Source organism: Notechis scutatus, chromosome Z (assembly GCF_049901735.1).
Source record: "Notechis scutatus isolate UNSWTSFEM ecotype Mainland chromosome Z, rNotScu1.2, whole genome shotgun sequence".
Taxonomy (NCBI): domain Eukaryota; kingdom Metazoa; phylum Chordata; class Lepidosauria; order Squamata; family Elapidae; genus Notechis; species Notechis scutatus.
Window position 1 is genome coordinate 46,913,442 of NC_142025.1, and position 21,297 is coordinate 46,934,738.

Sequence of the window (21,297 nt, forward strand, 5' to 3'; positions counted from 1 at the left end):
TCCAGACCCCCAAGGTCATTCTCACTTGCTATTACATTAAAGCACAAAGAGAAACATGGATAGCGTAAGTTCTAGTGTCACCTCAAGCATAAAGCCAACTAGATGACTTTGGGTCAGTCATTGTCTCTCAGTCCTATGTAGCAGACGATGACCTACCACTTCCAAAATCTTGCCATGAAAATTTCATGGACTTGTCCAGGAAGTTACCAGAATTCAAAATTGAGTCGAAGGCAGACACATGCTTTTCCTATCAAACTGCTCATTTTAATTCTCTTTCAGTCATGAAAACAGATGAACTAAATAAACCCATCTGCTAATATTTCTATTAGCTCCAGTTCTTTGCACCAAAGTAATATTTTTAAATCCAGAGACAATAAAATGCTACTTCTAGCTCTTTTATAGCACAGCTTCAGTTTAGCATAGGAATTCTAATTATCCTGTAAGAAAAAAATAATTCCTATGCAAGGTGGTTAGAAATCATTAGGGGACTAAAGAATTCATATAGGAAAACCATGTCTTAAATATTTTAGTCATGATTCTAAATGGAAATTACACCATTTTGTTCAACTTCAAATGAAAAAATATAGAAAAATGTGTTTTCTTGTAATAACAAGACCAATTCTCATAAGAAAGACTATCTTGTTCTACTTCATTTTATTATTTTTCTCAAAATGGTTTGATTTTCCTATGTAGTATATCGAAGTTCATAAAGCCAAAAAATACACAAACTGTACCTCAGAGTAATCTTTCTAGGAGTCAGAGGCTGTCCAGAAGTGGATAAAGTTCCAATAATTGTCTCACTTTGTAATGCAAGTACAATGATGGAGAGACATCAAGGCACTCTTGAAGATTATTCCTATATTAATTTGTGCAAAGTTTCATATTTCAGTGTCAACTTCAGGTTAACTGTTTTGACTGGAGCATGAAGGAAATATGAAGTTGCCTTTTGCTTCCAAAGTGCTATGATAAATTACGTTAAATGCATTGTTTTTCTTACACAATTAACAGATTTTAATTCTTGAGCAATTTTCCATGACTCTCCCTTCAATGTTACGCTATGAAACAGGTGGTTGTCATCGTTACTTCAGACATCCTAAGCTCTCAATTATACTATTCTCTTTCAGAATAGGTACAGCCTGTTTAGATGCATGAGAAGTAAAAGGCAGAGGCCCAATTAAAAAGAAGCAAGATTTGAATTAAGATAATGCTGTTGTATAATTTGGAAATCAATTGAAACCAAATATTGAATGCAGCAGTATTTCACTCCAATCTAAGAACTGGGTAATATACTTTATTTCAGTAACCTAGTAACAGGGTGTGCAACTAAAGTTGAACTATTCTTGTTCTTTAAAATACAGGAGTTGTGTTACAAAAAATAATGCTTGGGGATTAGTGCAAAGCAAATCTGGTCTATTTAAATGCAATTAAAATTAAAGCTGGTTAAAACACAATTTTTCTTCACATGTATTGAATGCTCAGCTGGTGGCAATATCTAACCATCCTTGTCTGATCTCAAATAAGTAAACCAGATGACATCTAGTTAGGATTTGGATAAGAGGAAACCCCTAAGCTCTAGGCTAGAAAGGGAATTAAAAACTATTCCAGGAGATAACGAAGACAAATATATCTTACACTGTTGCCAAGAAAACTCCCTAGTCATATCTACAAAACTGGATTCAATTTCAGTAAGATTTTTATCTTTCCATACATTTAATGAATTTATAATTCTATAACATTAATAATTATAATTTGCCAACATTTGGACTCTCTGGGAGTACAAAACATTTGGGGCATCAGGTGTATAGTATTAGTTTTTTTCGTACACTCTCCACCATAATTTAGATCTTTGGGTTGACCTGCAATAAGTTCTCTCATTTTACTCTATTCTCATGATCACATTTTAAAATAAATACTGACAAGACAACAATAAAGTTACAAGATTAAAAAGCTGACATTTTAAACCTGAACATTCAGAAGTATATTTAATATACTTCTGAATATTAACAATACTCGGCAAGTCTCCTAAAGACTGGGATTGAATAATTTGTTTGGTTATCCACTCAGCTTAATCAAAAATATTTGTGATTATTAAAATAAACCCAATTACCTTTGTTTTTTTAAATACAAGATATTCTAATATAAAACGTTTAGTTGGTATGTGCTACTTTAAAATACCGAACCAAAATTTTAAGCAAAATGAAACAGCTCTTTTATTCCATTGGGACTACAACTCTCAGTCTGCTCTAGGAATTGTAGTCCGATCACATCTCGAAGACACTTAAATTGCTTCTTTTGTTAGGTTCCTTATTAATTAAAATTTGTTCATTTTATTAATTTTATTTATTGTCAGGACTCAAAGATATAAATGCTGTTTGTATCAGAATGCTGATCAGGATGGCTGGCAAAGCTAATTAATGTCAGAAATCCAAATTTTTCTTTGAGCAAGCATTTCTTGCAATTGTCTTTTAAACTGTGTTATGCATATGACTTAAGCACCAAGATAGCTAAAGCCTTTGAAAAGCAGTTCACTCCCTGAATTAACTTTATATAGTTTAAATGGTTTTTCCAAATCGAAAGCATTATCCCAGCTCGTTCATTGAAATGGTCAGCCAATAAATTTAAATAAAACAAACAACAAACATGTTGATCTTTCTGTAATGTGCATTAACAATTACTTTTAAATGTAGTAACATTTATCACACAAAATGAAGCAAATGTACTGTTATATCATAAATATTACACAACAGGAAGGTGGTCATCTAATTGCTTGTCTATCTTGGTAATCTATTCTTCTTAATACAACAACAGTTATAAGGGACGGAGGTCTTCTAATCCAACCCCCTATTCAAATGGTAAACCCCACCTCATTTCAGACAAATAGTTCTCCAATCTCTTCTTAAAAACCTCCAGTATTGGAGCACCCACAACTTCTGGAAGCAGTGATTAATTGTTCTAATTGACAAGAATTTTCTCCTTAGTTCTTGGTTGCTTCTGTCCCCATTGCTTCTTGTCCTGCCTTCAGGTGCTTTGGAAAATAGTTGACCTCCCTCTTCTTTGTGGCAGCCCCTGAGATATCGGAAGACTGCTATTTTGTCACCCCGGTCCTTCTGTTCATTAAACTAGACATACCCAATTCTAGCAACCGCTCTTCATGTTTTAGCTCCAGTCCCCTAATCATGTTTGTTGCTCTTCTCTGCACTATTTCTAGAATCTTTTTTTTAAATTGCCCTGACTAAAACTGGATGGTAAGTATGGCCTTACATTATAAAGTGGTACTAACACTTTATGTGATCTTGATTCTATCCCATTGTTAATGCAGCTTAGGACTGTGTTGGCTTTTTTGACAGCAGCAGCACACTGCAGGCTCATATTTAAGTGATTATCCAGTAGGACTCCAAGATCAATCTCATATCACCTGTTGCCACATCCACTTTACATTCAAGTTTCTGCAATTATAACCATTCCAACACTGAGCCCTGACTTCTCTTATAGCTGCGGTGAAGAGATTAGCCAATGTGTCTCCCACTGTTTTGAAACATCTGCTTCTCTTGCTGCTCACTATGGTTGAATGTCTCAAACTTCCTTTTCCCAAAAGCTTTGTTGATCTACATTTCCTACCTCAGCCTCCTTTTTCACTGTGCAACTGAATAGCTTTCCTGTGTCAGCAACTAATTTTTAGGGGATAGCTTCAAGGGTGGGATGCAAATCTTTTTACTACTGGCTCTGTGGGCGTGGCTAGATGGGCATGGGCATGTGACTGGGTGGGTGTGGCTTCTTTTTTTTCAGCATACCCTGTGCTCTGTTTTTTGCCTCCTGGAAGGCTGTTTTTGCTCCCAGGAAGCTTCCTTGAGGCCTAGGAGGCAAAAAACAGAGTGCGGGGGCCCGTGCAGCACCCATCCCTCACACCCCTTTTTGCCTCCTGGGCCTCACAGAAGCCTCCTGGGCGAAGCAGTAGGACAGCAAGGGGGATCTCGGCACAATTGAAAAAATACCGTAAGGAGTGACTAGGCGGGACGGGGTGGGAGAATGAAGTCATGATGTCACGCCTGCACGATAAGGACTGACTGGGAGGGGAGAGGTGGGTGGAAAGGGGCAGGGCCAGCCAGTAGCAAGATTTGCTGGTTCTCTGAACTGTGCAGAATTGTAACAACCAGTTCTACTGAACTGGTCTGAACTGGTAGAATCTCATCCCTGGATACCTTCTCCCCTTATCAACCCAATGTCTTTACTGCCTTACTGGCAATTAAGTGAGGGGGAGGTAAAATGAAATAAGAGCTATAGTGACACTTCCTTGTCTGGTAGTATTTTAAGTGTGTGTGATGAGAGAATAGTGTCCTCTATTTCAGGGGTCCCCAACCACCGGGCCGCGGACTGGTACCGGTCCGTGGAGCACTCTGTACCGGGCCGCAAAGGAAAAAAAATTAAAAAAAATGGCGGCTTTCTTGAATTCGGTGAATGCTGCTGGGATCGGGATCAAAGACACAAATGAGAGAAGGGGAGGGAGGAAGCAACCGAAGCATGTCCTGCTCTGGCTCAGTGGCTTGGCTTCCTCCCGCCTCATTCCTCTCTCAGTCGCTCTCTCGCTCCTCCACCAGCCCAGGAAGAAACTGCTTCAAAGAAGCCGGGGGGTGGCTTTTCCTGTCGGCGCAGCTCCTCCAGCGCCCGTTCACCTCCACCCGCCGCCAATCAATCCAGGTTCAATCCAGTGCTCCGTTCTGCCTGCCTTCGTTTCTGGTAGTTTCGGAGCAGCTCGACTGAGAATAATAACTATTCGCCTCTTTTTCTCAGCCGAAGCTGCTCGAAACTACCAGAAACCTGCAGGCAGGCAGGCAGGCAGAACGGAGCACTGGATTGAACATGGCGGCGAGGCGGGGCGGGGGTGAACGGGCGCTTTGGAGGATCCGAAACCACCAGAAAGCGAGGCAGGCAGGCAGAGCGGAGCACTGGATTGAACCGCGGGGCGGCGGGCGGGGCGGGGTGAGCGGGCGCCGGAGAAGCTGCGCTCCGAAACCACCAGAAACGAAGGCAGGCAGGCAGAACGGAGGATTGAACCGTGGGCGGCGGGGTGGGGGTGAACGGGCGCTTTGGGGAAGCTGCGCCGACAGGAAAAGCCACCCTGCCGGCTTCTTTGAAGCAGTTTCTTCCTGGGCTGGTGGAGGAGTGAGAGAGCGACTGAGAGAGGAACGAGGCAGACACCTGAGGATGAGGCTGAGGGAGGGAGGGAGACACCTGAGGGATGGGGCTGATGAAGGCAGGGCCGAGGCGGGCTTCTCAGCCGTCCTGCAGGGACTATCTGTCGCTCAGGGTTGCAATGAGGAGGCATGAGGAGGCTGGCAGACGTTTTATTACCCGACTAGGTAACAACATCAGATGTTACCTAGTCAGATAATGAAACGTCTGCAAGCAAACTCACCAAACTCGGACACCCCGGTCCTTGAAAAAGTGTTTCTGAGTGAAACTGGTCCCTGGCACAAAAAAGGTTGGGGACCACTGCTCTATTTGGAGAAATAAATCCAATTTTACAAGTTATAGCAAGGTAATTCTCCCTTTTAAAAAGACATCTGCAAAACATTCAGTAGTTGAAGACATAGTAATAATTAATAATTAACAAATTAATTAAGACAATGAAACCTAAAATTGAAAAAATTTCAAATGATTTAAAGTATAGATTGTACAATGAGGAGTAGATCATATATTCAGTGTCAGTGTTCTGAGTAATGCATCTGCTAAAAGCATAACTCTGAGACAGGTAAATTCCTCAAAGAATATGTTTATTGGATACATGGTATCAGCAAGTTAGTGAAAACCAACTCTAAAAGTTCTGACGGTTTTCCGTTAATTAAGTGAGCAAATATTTCCCTCCCCAGATGTCACCGATCACACTGTCCAATGAAAGTAGTTAGGAGGCTGCTTGGTTACTCCTTTCTTCCCTCACTTGCCCTCTGCTGGGATAACCTTTGTCCCACAAGAAAACTTTTTGTTTTGACTGGTAACCCATCTATCTGCTTCCCCCCCTTCACCCTTCCAAAGTTTATGGCAACTATGAGGCCGAAAAAGATGGCTTCAGCCAGGATTGCTTCATAGTTAACACTCGGGTCATGTAAGAAGTTCCCACAAAGTAATTATGAACAATATAATCCAGTTACCAAAATGATTGGAGCATTTGTAAAAATTATCATGTAACTGTAATGAAAAATTGGTTATATAATTGAACTATAATTGAAAAAGTAATTGAAAATGAGCAAGTTAAATATTGTAGAATTTTCAACTGATAAAGTCTTGGCTAATAACACACAAAATTTAACAGTGATTGAAAAGAAGGAAATTTTGATAATTGATATGGCGATAGCAGGGGAAAGTAAAATAGAAAACAAAGAAGATCACAAAGTATTAAGATCTGAAAAATCCAAGATGAAAAATTTATGACATAAAATGGCCATCACCGAACTTATTGGCACACTGGGTCTCATACCAGAAATTCTTGAACAGCACTTACAAAATATGCCCATTGACAACATTTCATCTGTCAATGGCAAAAATCCACATGGCCTGGATCTGCACATTTATCACACTGATACAGACCAACATACTAGATTCGTGCGAATAACTCAATTCGTATGAAGGCCAACATCAGCTAAAGAACTGGCTGCAAATTGTTATGAATAGATAATAATAACTTAAATATTATAAACCATAATATTTGCCTATCCAGGGTCCACGGGAATGGCATGATAGATGGATAAAAATTCCAAATCCAGTCTAAATATCTGGCTCACTGTGACTCCTCCTCCACCTCCTCTTCCTCCTCCTCCTCCTCATCATCATCTAGACCAGGGGTGTCCAACCTTTCACCTTCCCTGGGCCACATTAGAAGATGAAAATTTGGTTTGAGCCACACATAATTAAATTAAATAATAAATAATTAAATAAAATAAAATAATTAATTAAATTAAATTAAATTATTAAATTAATAAAATAAAATTATTATTTATTATTTATTATTTATTAAAAATTATTTATTTTTATTTTATAATTTTCCGGCCAAATTTTATGGGGGGGAAGAAAGATCACCGCCTCGCGCCTACCTCTCCTCCTGCAAATTATTTATTTTTATTAATTTTGCGGCCAAATTTTGCGGGGTGGGGGAAGAAAGCTCGCCCGCCTCACGCCTACCTCTCCTCCTGCAAATGCAGCAGCGGCGGCAGCGGCGACGGGGCAGAAGCAGCAGCGGTGGCGGCAGCAACAGCAGGTGGCGGGCGGGACTTTTGGGCTGCGGCTGCCCACCTTTTCTGTTGCTCGCCTCGCCCCGCCTCGCGCCTACCTCTCCACCTGAAAATGCAGCAGCGGTGGCGGCGGCGGCAACAGCAGGAGGTGGCGGGGCGGGACTTTTGGGCTGCGGCTGCCCGCCTTTTCTGTTGCTCGCCTCGCCCCGCCTTGCGCCTACCTCTCCTCCTGAAAATGCAGTGGCGGCGGTGGCGGGGGCAGAAGCAGTGGCAGCGGGGGGCAGAAGCAGCAGCAGCAGTGGCGGCGGCGGGGGCAGAAGCAGCAGCGGTGGTGGCGGCGGCGGCAACAGCAGGAGGTGGCGGGGCGGGACTTTTGGGCTGCGGCTGCCTGCCTTTTCTGTTGCTCGCCTCGCCCCGCCTCGCGCCTGCCTCTCCTCCTCCTCCTCGCTGGATCTTTCATGAAGGTTGGGGTGGGCGTTGGGCCACATTATGAGGTGACCTGGGCCGCATGCGGCCCACGGACCGCATGCGGCCCACGGGCTGGACAAGCCTGATCTAGACAATGTAATAGAAAATGAGGAAGTTAAAGTGCTTTTGGACTTTAGGATTCAGACAAACACCTACCACAAAACATTCAGAACTTAACAACTGTTGATAAGCAAACAAAAAAGTCCGGTTAGTGGACATGGCAGTATCTATAGAAAGCAGAATTAAAGATAAAGAATTGGAGAAAATCAAAATACAAAGACTTATAAATATAAAGTAGAATGATTATATCAAAAAGAAACAAAGATAGTACAACAGTGATAGGCAACTGGAGCACTACTTGAACACCACAACATTTCCATCAGTGGCAATCATTCAGTTGCAATAGGCAGCTGTATTTGGAATAGCTTACACCCTGCAACCAACAATACTTTTAGCATGATCAAGCAGCACCTGTCTATCACAGGTCCATGGGAAGGACTTAATAGATGAATAAAAATGCCAAATTATCTAAACCCCTGTAAGTGTGCGACAAACCATAATAATACATAGTTGCTAAAAAATAGATTGTCCCATCAAAAAACAGTAATGATGTGATCCTTTGTGAGAAACAAGCAAAATAAAAATAAAAATTGCAATTTTATGACTCAGGGATGTCACAATTGGTTGTAAATGTGAGCTGGTTGCCAAGCACTTAAAATGCAGTCACTATGGAGGCAGCATGGATAGTAAAGCACCCTCTCTGTGTCCTGGGGTCATGAAATCAACTTTTGCAACCTTCTGACAAGCAAAGTCAATGGGAAAGCCAGATTTATTTTACAACCATGTTATTAACTTAACAACTGCACTGATTCACTTAACAACTATGGCAAGAAAAGTCATAAAATTGAGCAAAAATCACTTAATGACTTAATACAGAAATTTTGGGCTCAATTGTGGTCATATTTTTTTATTCTCTATATTTTTATTGGAGGTCTCTTGCAGTTTCCAAATGAAGGAAAGTTTTTCTCATGGAAAGGAATGACTAGGGGAATCTCTTTTTGTTATGTGTTAAAATTAGCATCTTTGCAAGCAGACTTAGTGCTTGGAAACCTGGATTACTGATGATGATTGATTATTCTGTATCAATCAACAATCTGCTCATCTATTTATACCTACAGATATATTTAGCTGAAAAGTGCTTGTCTTTTAGCTATAAAACATTTCTAGACATTCATTCATGCAATTCACAGATATCACATTGAAGAAAAATCTTGGAATATTTATCCTATAGCAGAAAAGATGAAGAGGTACTAAAATAGCCTTTTTCCAATATGTGAAAAAGTTATCATGCAAAAAATAGAATAAGCTATTTTCTTTATAGGTTATATAACCTAGAAGAAGGTTATATAGGTTATAACCTAGAAGAAGGCAATCATCTGGAGGTACATCAATGCCTTTTCTTTTCGACAGTTAAGAAGAAGCAAAAATATCTCTGAAACTCAATTTTCAGTTCAACTCTCAAGTATTTTATTCATGTATTTCATAGGTTTATTCTTTTTTGTTGTACTAATTTTCTTTTTCTTACCTTGTGTTTCTTTATCGCACTGTTATATTCACAACCAGATTCAAAGCATCGACTGAAAAATAAGTTGTTGTTTTTTTTCACTGCAAAAAATCCAGATACAGAAAGCTGTTGATGGTTAATCAAAGACCAATACTGAACACTCAAGGCAAAGCAAAGGTTTAAAATGGAAGACTACTAGAAAAAAAAACCCAATCTCAGTGAGAAATTGTTGTCATGAATCCACATAATAAAATTATAATGGTGGCCATTCTTTTACCAATATTTTGATACACCTGATAACATTAGTATGCCCAAAATGTTTTCCCTATGGGAGTAAATGAGCAGCCGTATATGCCCCAACTATACTTTCTACAGTCTCAGTGTCCCTCAGAGCATATTGCTCACACGTAGAGCTGTATAGATTTGAAAATATTTTTGCTAAAAAATTAAAAATAGATGCATTAAGACTTTACTACAGGAGTTGGCAATTAATTTTTCAAAGGGGCAACATGAAAAAGTTGGGACCTGTTGTGGAGAACCACTGCCCACTCATCTCCTCCATCATTGCGGGTTGGACAGGAAGAGTTAAAGGATTAGATGTGGCTCATAGGCCATAAAATATGCATGTCTGCTCTACCAATTGTCCCATATTTTACCTTCAGGGGAAAATATGGATTGAAACTCCTGCTCTCACTGCATCACTATTAAGTTTCCTGTAGTTCTAGAAAAATAATTTTTAAAAACATCTTCTCTAAAAAAAAGCTGACCTTCATAGTCAAAAATATATTGCTGGATTCAACTTTCAAGGTCTATTGGCAAGGATTTTTGAATACAATTTTTTTTCAGAGCTTAGAAAAACCCTGTTCAGGTCAGAGCGTGAAGTCTCCATGTCTTGGCTATTCTATGCTAACTATGATTATGATAGTACTTCAGTTGTTCAGCTTCTGTGAAGTCAAGAAAGATTGGCACTGTCAACTTTATATTACAGATATATGAGTGGTATATAATACTTGTACCTGCTTATAGTTGTGGCCATTGCAGTGTTTCTGCAATGATTGTGATTCAGGTGCTTGGCAACCAGCTTGAATTTATGATCTCATGGTCCCATGGTCCCATGATAGCCATTTGCAACCTTAATTGCTAATTACCAACAAGCAAAGTCAATGGGGAACCTCACAGAAGGATGCAAATAGTGAATACATGAATGTGGGATGCTGGGACCCTGCAGGATTCACCTAATTATGGCAACTGAAACTGTCACAATAAATCACAATAAGTCATATAACGTTGTGCTTTACAGCTATTTACTTAGTGATGGAGTTGCTGGTCTGATTTACCATACTTAAGTAAGGGCTGTCAGTATTGATTTTACTAAACTGAAAGTAGTCTCTTGAAAAACGGAAATAACTTTCAAACTGAGGAAGGTTGCTCCAGCATGTTGGACAGTCTTAAAATATTTATTTTTTCCCCTATAATTTGTAGAATGCAATATTTTTAGGAGAAAAAAGCACAAAAAGCTAGAAGCACAGAGACATTTACCTCATACAAGTCAAAGTCCCTACCTATTTAGCTTAGTATTATCTCCATCAACCAGTCCCACTGGTATCCTAGTCAGAATCGGAAGAATTCTTCCAGAAGGTTAGACTCAAAATTTAGAATATTTTTACAATTTTGCAGCTTTCAGGGAGATGATTCCAAGAAAGCAGAGGTGATGACTCTGGCAAAGACCAAGGAATTTCCAATTTTCCTTGGAACCTCTTCAGTTAAGAGATTGCCTACATGTGCTCCATACAGTTAGTCCTCATGAGGAGACTGCATAATAGCAGTTTTCTCTAGATTTCAGAGATGATGGTATTTCCTAGCAATTATAGCAGACTTTTAAAAGACAGTTAAATTCAGAAATCTCACTTTCTAATAACTTCCTGAAATTGCTCAATATCTACTTCTAAGCTGTTAGAAACCTGTAACACTCTTGCTGGAGTGTTCAGTGCTGGATATTAATTTGGTTCCTTCGAAATTAATTTCATGTCCTGTGGCTTTAAGGTGCTGGAAGAGGGAGGAAGTATTTTCTTCTTTTCTGACTGCGTTCTTGTGTTCTGCGATGCGTGCATTTATTCTCTTGTTGGTTTTTCCAACGTATGTGGCTGGGCAATTGTTGCATGGTATTTCATAAACTCCTTGGTTTTCTAGCTAGATCTTGTCTTTGGGGTTTCTTAGGATGTTGGCTATTTTTTGGTCAGTGCTGAAGGCTGTCCTGATATTGTGTATTAATTTCGAAGGAACCAAATTAATATCCAACACTGAACACTCCAGCAAGAGAATAAGCAAGGAAGCCATCGAAATAGAGAAACACCCCCATAACATGAATAAACGGGACGATACCTCCCGCCTACCAGACATCTGGAAACTAGCCCTCACCAACAAACAAGTCCCAGCCACGAAAATCAACACCAGACCCAAAACAACACGGGACCCCACCACCAATCCCCCTCATCAGACTCAGGCCCAAACCCATCCTATAAACAAAGGACAACCACCATCCAGAAACCAGACCACGGCTGCTTCGCCAGCTGTCGCACCTCCCCGCCCCAAAACCAAACAAGCTGACATACGCCAAGAACACAGACCCAGACCCCAAACTCGAAGCCAGACCAAAACCCAGAATGCTACATCACAGCCACCTGCTCAGGATATCACATCAGAAAACTCAGGAAATTACACTACAAGAACTCAAGAAGTTGCAACACAGCAAACGACCCAGGAAATCACAGCACGAGACCAAGGATACCACAGCAATAAAACTCACAAGGTCACCACACAACCCATTACCCAAGCCATTACAACACGAGGCTGATGGAAAAGGGAAGACTTCACTAGAAAGGGCTTTATTTTGCTCCTGGAGAAAATCAGAATAAAGAACAAGAAAAGCCTTCACAGGAAAAGGCTCTTTTGTTTTGCTCTGGAAGAAAATTAGAAGACATAGAGGAATCTTCACTGGAAGAGGCTCTCTGCTTTTGCTCCAGAGGAAACCCCCAAGACCTGGGAAAGCAGAAAGAGGGTAAATGACCAGCACCTGCACTTTTCAATGATTCAGCATAGTGATTCTCTTCCAGATTAGACCTTCTAAGAAAGTGGGAAGGGGGGGGAGAAGAGACAATTCTTACTCGCCCTTCCAGCAAAACAAACTGAAGATCTAGCACAGCACATTGAAGAAGTGCTGACAAAACCATTCAAAAGAGAGAAGGAGAGGGAGGGAGAGGTGCAGTGAGAGAGAGAGAGAGAGAGAGAGAGAGAGACTCGGTCAGCAGTCTTGGTGCAAAGGAGAAAGAGATTCCCTTGGAGACCCAGCACTTAAAGTGACATTCCCCCCCACACACATACCTTGTTTCCCTCCAACAAGGCTTTGGGAAAGCACTTGGTTGAAAGTTGGGCTGCTGCATGTTTGTCTTGCAAACTTGGAGAGGGGCAGGAAGGGAATGCAAGCCCAGTTGCAATGCTGGGAGAAGGAGAGGAGAAAAATGGGGAAGAAGCAGAGGAAGGAAGAAGAGGTAGCAGGAGAAACAGGAAGCAAGAGGAGGAAAAGGAGGCATAGCAAAAGGAGCAGGAGGAGGAAGGACCTGGAACTCAGTTGTTGCAAGCCAACTGCAAGCTCAGCTGCAGGAAAACCTTTACTGTTTGAGGGCAGGAACAAACTGAATGAAGCCCTTATATGCCGGGCCGGTGAGAGGGAGAGCAGGCAGCCCTCGGGTGAGAGAGGCAAACTAATCACCTAATTGAGCAGCCCATTCTCTGCCCTAATCATTAGCTGGGTGGGCGTGGCCAGGGCTGTGTGACAGGCAGCACTCCTGCACCACTACCCCCAAAGCAAAAAAAAAATATGGCCGTTTTATGCATAGCAAGCCTCTCTGGAACCTCAGGAGACCCAAAACGGTGTGCAGGGGGAGGCCGCAGGGGGCAGCGCCCCCTGGACCTCCCCTGGTGCCTCCCCCTATCCCCTCTCCGTGCGCCCTCTCCCTGCATGCCATTTTGGGTCTCCTAAGGCTCCAGGGAGGCTTGCTATGCTAAAAACGGGCTGCTCAATTAGGTGATTGCCTCTCCCTGGAGCCTTAGAAGACTCAAAACAGTGCAGGAGGTAGAAAGGGGTGGGGGGACACCCTTGCGTCCCCCCACGTCAACCCCCCTGTCCCGTTTTTGGCTTTGCAAGTCTCCCTACACTTACCTGGGAGCCAGAACCAGGTGCATGGCGACTTCTGGGAGGGGCAGGGTGGCAGGGCCAGCTGGGCTTCAGAACTACCAGTTCGCTGAACTGGCTGTACAATTAACATCCGGTTCTCCTGAACTGGCCCGAACCAGTAGAATCTCACCCCTGATGTAACCTATGCACTCTACCCAGCCCAAAAAAGTTGTATATGAAACAAATTTGAAAAATATTGTACATTTTTGGATCTTAGCTCTTTGCTATTGATCTGATTGGCTAGATATGACAAGTCCAAAGTAAATGATGCTTCCAAACCTTCTCTATATTTTCTTTATGATGTGTAAAGGGTATGTTTTATGATTCTGAATCCTTTGTATATGACTTTCTGTTTAGATGTTCACAACTTTGCATCAAAAATTGCAGTATTTTAACAGCAGCTACCTGTAGCAACCTGGGAAGAGAGAATTTCAGCAAACAGAAGCAAAGCCAAGAAGAGAAGCTTGAAATCAGAGTAGATTGCACAGTTCATATTATTCAGTTTTCAGCTAAATGACTGTAGTAGATATTGAATAAAATGCCTACACATAAGAATAAATAAACTATGCATATCCAGAAATGATCTTGCTGATACTGTTTAGCATTTCTGAGTAAAATTTAATGTATGTATTAAAACAAACTGCTGATGGAAAAATTGAAAATATTTTCCTGCAATAAAGGAAAGAGGAGCTTGAAAATGCTCACTTTGTTCACATCTAAGTTAAAAAAATAAAATGAATTACCTTGCTTCACTCCAAGCAATTTCCCTACTCTTTGTTTCAAATCTCATTAAAAACTATATTTATTTTGAACAAAATTAGCAGCCAGAATCCAAAAAACATTGAGATAATTAAACAATTGCTTTATCTAATATTAAAAAAGGACTAAACTAGTGTGGGATTCAAGCTGTTTTACCACCAATTCGATGGGCATGGCTTAGTGGGTGCGCATTGCGCATGTACAGAGAGTTTCCTATTGACCTTTTCCTGAAATCCTACACTCTCCCTGTGTTCAACAGCTGACACGTGGCAATCCGCTGTGCCACGCAAAGTAGCTGAGCTTCAGAAGCAGGAAATAAAGGTCAGTATAGAGCCAGGGAAGGCGGGCGGGCCCAGCAGCTGATTGTCGGATTGAACCGGCTCGCTGCCAGATGATCCTTGGAGCTACCAGTTCGACCACACCAGTAGAATACCACCTGTGATCTAACCTAGATTAATATAGACATATATTTTGGTTAGAAACACCAATTTTCTTTTTCATTATCTTATCAAAAATTGTAATGGAATACAATTTATTTCAGCCAGCTGGACCCTGAATTTTGTACAATTGAAAGTCTAAGGGTACTTGAACTAAAATTCAAATGTCATTGTGAGCCTGTTTAGAACTTGGAAAATGTTGTAATATATGGAAGATTATAATACATGCTAAATACATAGATATATGTGTGTGTTTGTGTGATTCAGGACATAGAATGAGAAGAATGAGAAAAAGAAACGAAGAAAAAAATCAAAAAGAGAGCTAAAAGTAACCCAAAAGGGGGGCAAAATGTAAAAAAAGAAAAAGAAAATAGAAAAGAAAGAAAAAACATTCAAAGAATTAGCTTCCAATTTTCTTTATAGCAGTTAGAAGTACAGTTCTTTCTGCCAAAACTACAACAAATAGATTACAGTCTTTGTTTAATAATGAGATGGAAGGTTTTACATGCATACATATTCATGAAGATCAATCGGCTTTGTGCCAAATAGACAGTTAATGGACAATGTGAGACTATTCTGAATATTATTGAATATTTATAATATCATAATGAAAAAACGGGCAGCTTTAATATTTTTAGATGCAGAGAAGGCCTTTGACAATTTGAATTGGGCTTTTATGTTTAAAATTCTGGAAGAAATGAACTTTGGTGGAATTTTATTCAAGGGGTCAAAGCTGTTTATACCTCACAGCAAGCAAATTTTTTAATTAACAACTTAACCAACTCATAAAAAATTCAAAAGGATACAAGACAAGGAGGTGCTCTGTCTCCTTTGTTGTTAATACTATAAATCTGTGATGGCAAACCTATGGCAGGCGTGCCACAAGTTGCACGCAGAGCCATTTGTGCTGGCACACGAGCTGCAGGCAAATTTACCTCACTGCGCATGCCGCGCCTCACAGCTGATTTTTTTCCCAGTTGGTTTGAGGCCTTTTTCGGCATCCCAGAGGCTTGGAAAAAGCCTCTGCAAGGCTTCTCAGGACAAATTATAGGCCCATTTCGTCACTTCCTGTAATACCGGAAGTGATGAAGCGGGCCTATGGTCGATCCTGAGAAGCCTCTCAGAGGCTTTTCCAAGCCTCTGGAAGGCCGAGAAAGGCCTCAAACCAGCCAAAAAATCAGCTGTGAGTGTGCAGTGCAGGTAAGGGGGTAAGGGTGGGGATTGCGCAAGTATGCACAGGGGCGTGGGGAGGGGAGGGCATTGCATTCTGGGTGCTGGCACGTGAGTACGGAAGTGCTGGCGCGCTCGCAATTTTTGGCACAGGAACCCAAAAAGGTTAGCCACCACTGCTATAAGTGCTATACTACTATAAATTGAAAAGTAAAGTAAAATAAAAATACAAGAAAACAAAAAAAAAAGAAATAAAAAATAAAAAGAGAAAAGAAAAGGGGGAAAAAACTTAAAATAGTAATTCCCAGCCTGTTTCCCAAACTGTTTGACCACCTGTTCACCTCTTTTTAGTTAACAGATAGTAAAACTGTTCATCCCACAAGTCAACTCTTAACCTTAAATAAGTTCAGGGGACAATGCCTTTTTCATTACATTACTTAATAAATACAAAATTCACTATTTCATATCTCAATTTTTAACCATAAGTAAGTAAATCCAATACACAATAGATTTTCCAGTCCAGTTGTAAATCCAGAAATAACACCCTCAAATAATATTCTTTGCACATTCTTACATAAACACGTTAAACAGCCAATGAGACACTATACATCTTTATATCATCTTCAGATCAGTGTTCAACCATTTGTTTAAACATTCCAGTTATTATTGCAGAAATTTTCCTTACATCTTACACAACTATTACTGCATTCAGCAGCCAGCTTTCAACTTCATATTCATTTTATAATTCAAGTTGATTCATTTTATGCTTTCCCTAAATCAACAATCTAAACCTTATTTATTACATTCATGCATTTTTCAATTGCTGAAAAGTGAAAGTGTGATCTCACACCTTTTTCATAACACAATGTTGTATTATACTTCCCAAATTTTGCTCACTGTAATCTCTTGTACCCTTTCAATCAGAATTCTGCCAAACATCTCAGGCATTTTTAACAAACTAATTCCCCTGCATTTTATACATTCACTTTTTCCTCTGTATAGGGGAAAAATGATATTATTCAAAACACCAGGCACAGATGCAGTCATCAAACATACTTTAAGCAAATTATACAGCCACTGTATAAGCAAACTACATATATTTACTACGACATCTACATCTACAGCTTTAACATTTTTGAATTTACTTGGCAGAATTTACGTATGTACTTATTTTCTCGGACACATTTATAGCATTAACTTCATTTCTTCTCTTTGAAAAATCACTATCCTTTTCAAACAAATCTTAGAAATACGTCTTCCAGATTTCCCTCATTTCAATTTCATCCAGTGTCATCAGCAAAGAGTTTTTTCTCTGTTGCATTTGCAGAAAATTGCCTGAGAGGCTGTTCCACATTGGAGCAAGAATGAAAATTTTGTATTTAAGCTAAAATATTAAAAGGGAAATTCCTGTTTAATCAGTGGTGCAAATCATTAATTTAAGCATACAATGTAAGTTTTTTGCAGTCACTTCCATAGATGGACTGATCAATAATGTTTTTAGTAATGGTGAAGAGACTAGACGGTGGAATTTTCCAAGGTTGTTCTCTCAACAGGTCCTGTAATTCCGCGAACCATGTTCACCTGGGCCAGTAAGGGGCGACCAATATCAGTTCCGCTCATTCCTCCAATAACTTCTGGATCAACCTGGGTATTACAGGGAGTGGAGGAAACGCATATAAAAGTCCAGAAGGCCACTGACATCGCAGAGCGTTGACGGCCTCCGCCCCCTGAGTCAGCTACTTTGAAATATACCGGGGCAATTGGGCATTGAGGGGAGAGGCAAATAGATTGATCACCGGTTGCCCAAACCTCCGCACTGCTTCCTGGAAGAGAGATGGGTGTAGGCGCCACTCTGCCTGATCTATCGAGGCCCTGCTGAGCCACTCCGCTTGTGTGTTTAAGGCCCCTGCTATGTGCTCTGCCTTGAGTGACAACAGATTGGCCTCGGCCCACTTGAACAACCTGGCCGTCTCCAGCATCAGAAGTTTGGAGTGGGTACCCCCCTGTCTGTTTACGTGGGACTTGGTTGTGATATTGTCTGTCAAGACCAGAACGTGGCGTGATTGGAAAAGGGGTAGAAAACTGCGTAACGCCAGATGAACTGCTTGCAGCTCCAACAGGTTGATGCTTTGTGATTATTTGGAAATAATCCAACTTCCCTGTGCAGTGTGGGATTTGGAAGTGAGCTCCCCATCCTACCAGGCTGGTGTCGGTTGTGATCGTTGCCCTGCAAGGTTCCTTGAAAGGACACCCCTTGTTTATCATGTTTTCTGACCACCAGCGGAGCGATCGGAGAACATTGTGCGGTACCTTTATCCGGACATTGGCAGTGGCTCTTCCGGATCGCTGGAAAGGTAGCAGGAACCATTGCAGATCTCTAGAATGGAATCGAGCCCAAGGCACAATGGAAATACAAGAAATCAGTTTCCCTAACAGTTGAGACAGAACTGCCAGGGAAACCCTCTTTAAGGCTCTGATCTCTCTGGCCAAAGACTGGATACTATTCAACCTGTCCTGAGAGAGAAAAACCTTGCCCTCCATGGTATCTATCACTGCCCCTAAATGAACTAACCTAGTTGAAGGGATCAAATGGCTTTTATCCCAATTTATGGAAAAGCCGTGACCTTGAAGGGTCTCCAGAGTAATCTTGGTATCCAATTTGCTTGATGTCTGGAAGATGACAACATTAAAATATCATCCAGATAACATTGTAAATGAACAGATTTAATTCTGAGGAAGGCAGCCAAAGCCGCTAGGACCTTGGTAAAAGTCCTAGGGGCCGAAGCCAAACTGAATAGAAGGGCGATATATTCGTAGTGCCGATCACAATAGCAAAATCTAAGGTATTTGTAGTGAGCAGGTCTAATTGGTATATGTAGATAAGCCTCTGTCAGATCTACAGAGATCAGGACATCGTTCTCTCTGATGCTGAGCAGAATGGACTGGAAAGTAGTCATTTTGAATTTTCGATAAACCAATGATCTGTTCAGACGTTTGAGGTCCAGAATTGCCCTCCAGCTCCCCAAACTCTTTGGGACCACAAACAATAGAGAGTAACAGCCTTGAACCCATTGTTCAGATGGGACCTCTCTAATGGCCCGAATATGCAGAAGATGATGGATAGCCTCCTGTATCAACGCTCTCTTCATGGGGTCCGTGGACCTAGGGCTCCTAATGAAAAAGTTCGGAGGGGAGGATTGAAACTCTAGCGCCAAACCAAACCTAACAGAGTCCCTGACCCTCGCATCAGAGGTGGAGCTGTCCCATTGATCAGCAAACAATTTTAGCCGCCCTCAAATGGGAGCTGATGTCAAGGACTCACTTGGGGCGATGAAAAAATCAGCCTCCGGTACCTCTGGGGTTTCTTCTGTTTTGGCCTCCCCGCTGACCTGTGTGGGAAGATTCCGACCTATCCTGTCTAAAACTGGGTCTGTAGCCTGATGTTCTTTGCAATCTGGGAATGTATGGACCTTGATAGTAGGGCTGAAAGGAACCCCTTGGAAACGAAGGGGTGTTCTGTTTGCAGACCTCCGAAAAAGAGGAGGAAGCACTTTTTTCTTGTTTCTATTCTCAATAAGCAGGGGCTCCAAGACACTGCCAAATAATTATCCCCGATATTGGGGCTGATGCCAGCTTGCATTTATGCTTGGTATCCGCCTGCCAATGTCTGAGCCATAGCAGTCTCCGTGCTGATACGTGAGATACTATGGCTCTAGACGAGAATTTGACTGCATTAAATGTGGCGTCGGTGGAGAATTCTGCCACTGCAATAATCTTAGCAATGTCCTGGTGGGCTCTGACATTTGACGCGGCAATATATCCCTCAAGTGGAAGAGCCATCGTAGGGAGGACCGTGTAAAAGGACGCAGCTGTAGCTGCCCTAATGGCCCAGGCGTCAGAAACATGTGCCCTACAGAGTGCCAACTCTGCTCTCTTTTCCTCCAGTCTCAGGGCTTCCTCGGCCTCGTTGGGAAAGGTTGAAGAAGAGGCCAGTGCCACAATGGGCTCATCCACCTCCGGCGTTTTGAGAAAATTTGAAAACTCTGGTGCCAAATTATAATATTGTTTATCATACCCTGATGGGGCTGGGTAGGATGCTGCTGATGCCCATTGATTTTGTACTAATTCAGCAAACATACGAGGCACAGGAATAGTTTCTGCCTCATTAGCCGGTTGTGAGAATATTAGATCCTCGGATTCGTCCTGAGACCCTGTTGACAATGGATGAGGGCTTGATGTGCCTAGTTTAGCGGTGTTCTTTGCTTTGAACAATAAAGATTTAAAGAGGTGCGGACGAAAAAGGCCAGAAAAGGTAGGTTGGTCCGGAATGAGGCCTTCGCCAACCGACATTCCTCGTTCTAGTGGGTCAGCCTCTGACAACCCCAAGTCCATCTGATGGATTGACCCCACCTCCATGGGAACATCCTGGTCATCTAATTCCACCTCCTCCCGAAGACCCTGGACTGGTATGTCAGGGATATTGAGTTTGATGATGTCCCATATGCACAAAGGATCGAGCATACAGGGATCCCGCTTCCGAAGTAGCCGAAAAGTGTCTGGTCCGGATGGATTGCTGAACTCCAGCCACAATGCCCCTTTGTATGGCCATCTCCATCCATTGCCTCATTTCGTTGGGAATAGTCTCAGGTAATCCCTCCACCTGTCTTAAACCGGCGGCCATAGGGGTGAAGGTTGCCTCTGGGATTCGCCAGGCAGTGCTCATTGGAGGAGATATACCTATGGGAGTCTGTCCAGAAATCGCCTGTCTGGGCTGGGTGGATAAGTCCAAGGGCCCCAACAATGTACTTGGGCCCTGATCCGATTGTTTTGTCATAGCCATCTTATCCGTCTCCCTGGCCCGTTTCTGCAACTGCCTTTCCAAGGCTTGGTGCCGTCTATGGGCATCCTTATCCGCCGCCTTAGAGGCCTTTTTGGGGCCCACTGACTTATCTTGGGACTTATTTGGCTTGGAGCGGAAGACGTTGTCACCTTCCATTGTGGAGGACTGAATCTCGTGTCTCTTACTTTAATTTTTTTAAATTATTATTATTATTATTATTATTATTATTATTATTATTATTATTATTATTATTATTATTATTTGTACTTAGGGGTGATGCCTACCCCTGTGGTTGAAAGTAGAGCGCTTCTCCAGGAGTGTATGTCTATATATATATATATCTCTATATACAAACACACACACACTCACACACACACACACACACACACACACACACATATACACACGCACATATACATATATCTATATGTAAGCCCGTATATATTGGAAACAGTATCTAAGGGTCCCCAGCATGGGAAACCCCCCAAGCACTCCAAGCAAGAAATATTCAGGATCCCTGGTCCCCAACAAGGGAAACCAGCTATACAGGTCCTGGATGGATCCTTTCCTGTCAAAAACATCCCGCTGTTTGAAATGGCACT

General features: G+C 41.6%; 1 protein-coding gene across 7 annotated transcripts in view; it reads right to left on the bottom strand.

Annotated features, from left to right (window-relative positions):
- PLXDC2 (plexin domain containing 2) overlaps nucleotides 1-21,297 on the bottom strand; it is a 351,404-nt gene that overhangs the window by 235,703 nt on the left and 94,404 nt on the right. The window lies entirely within an intron of this gene.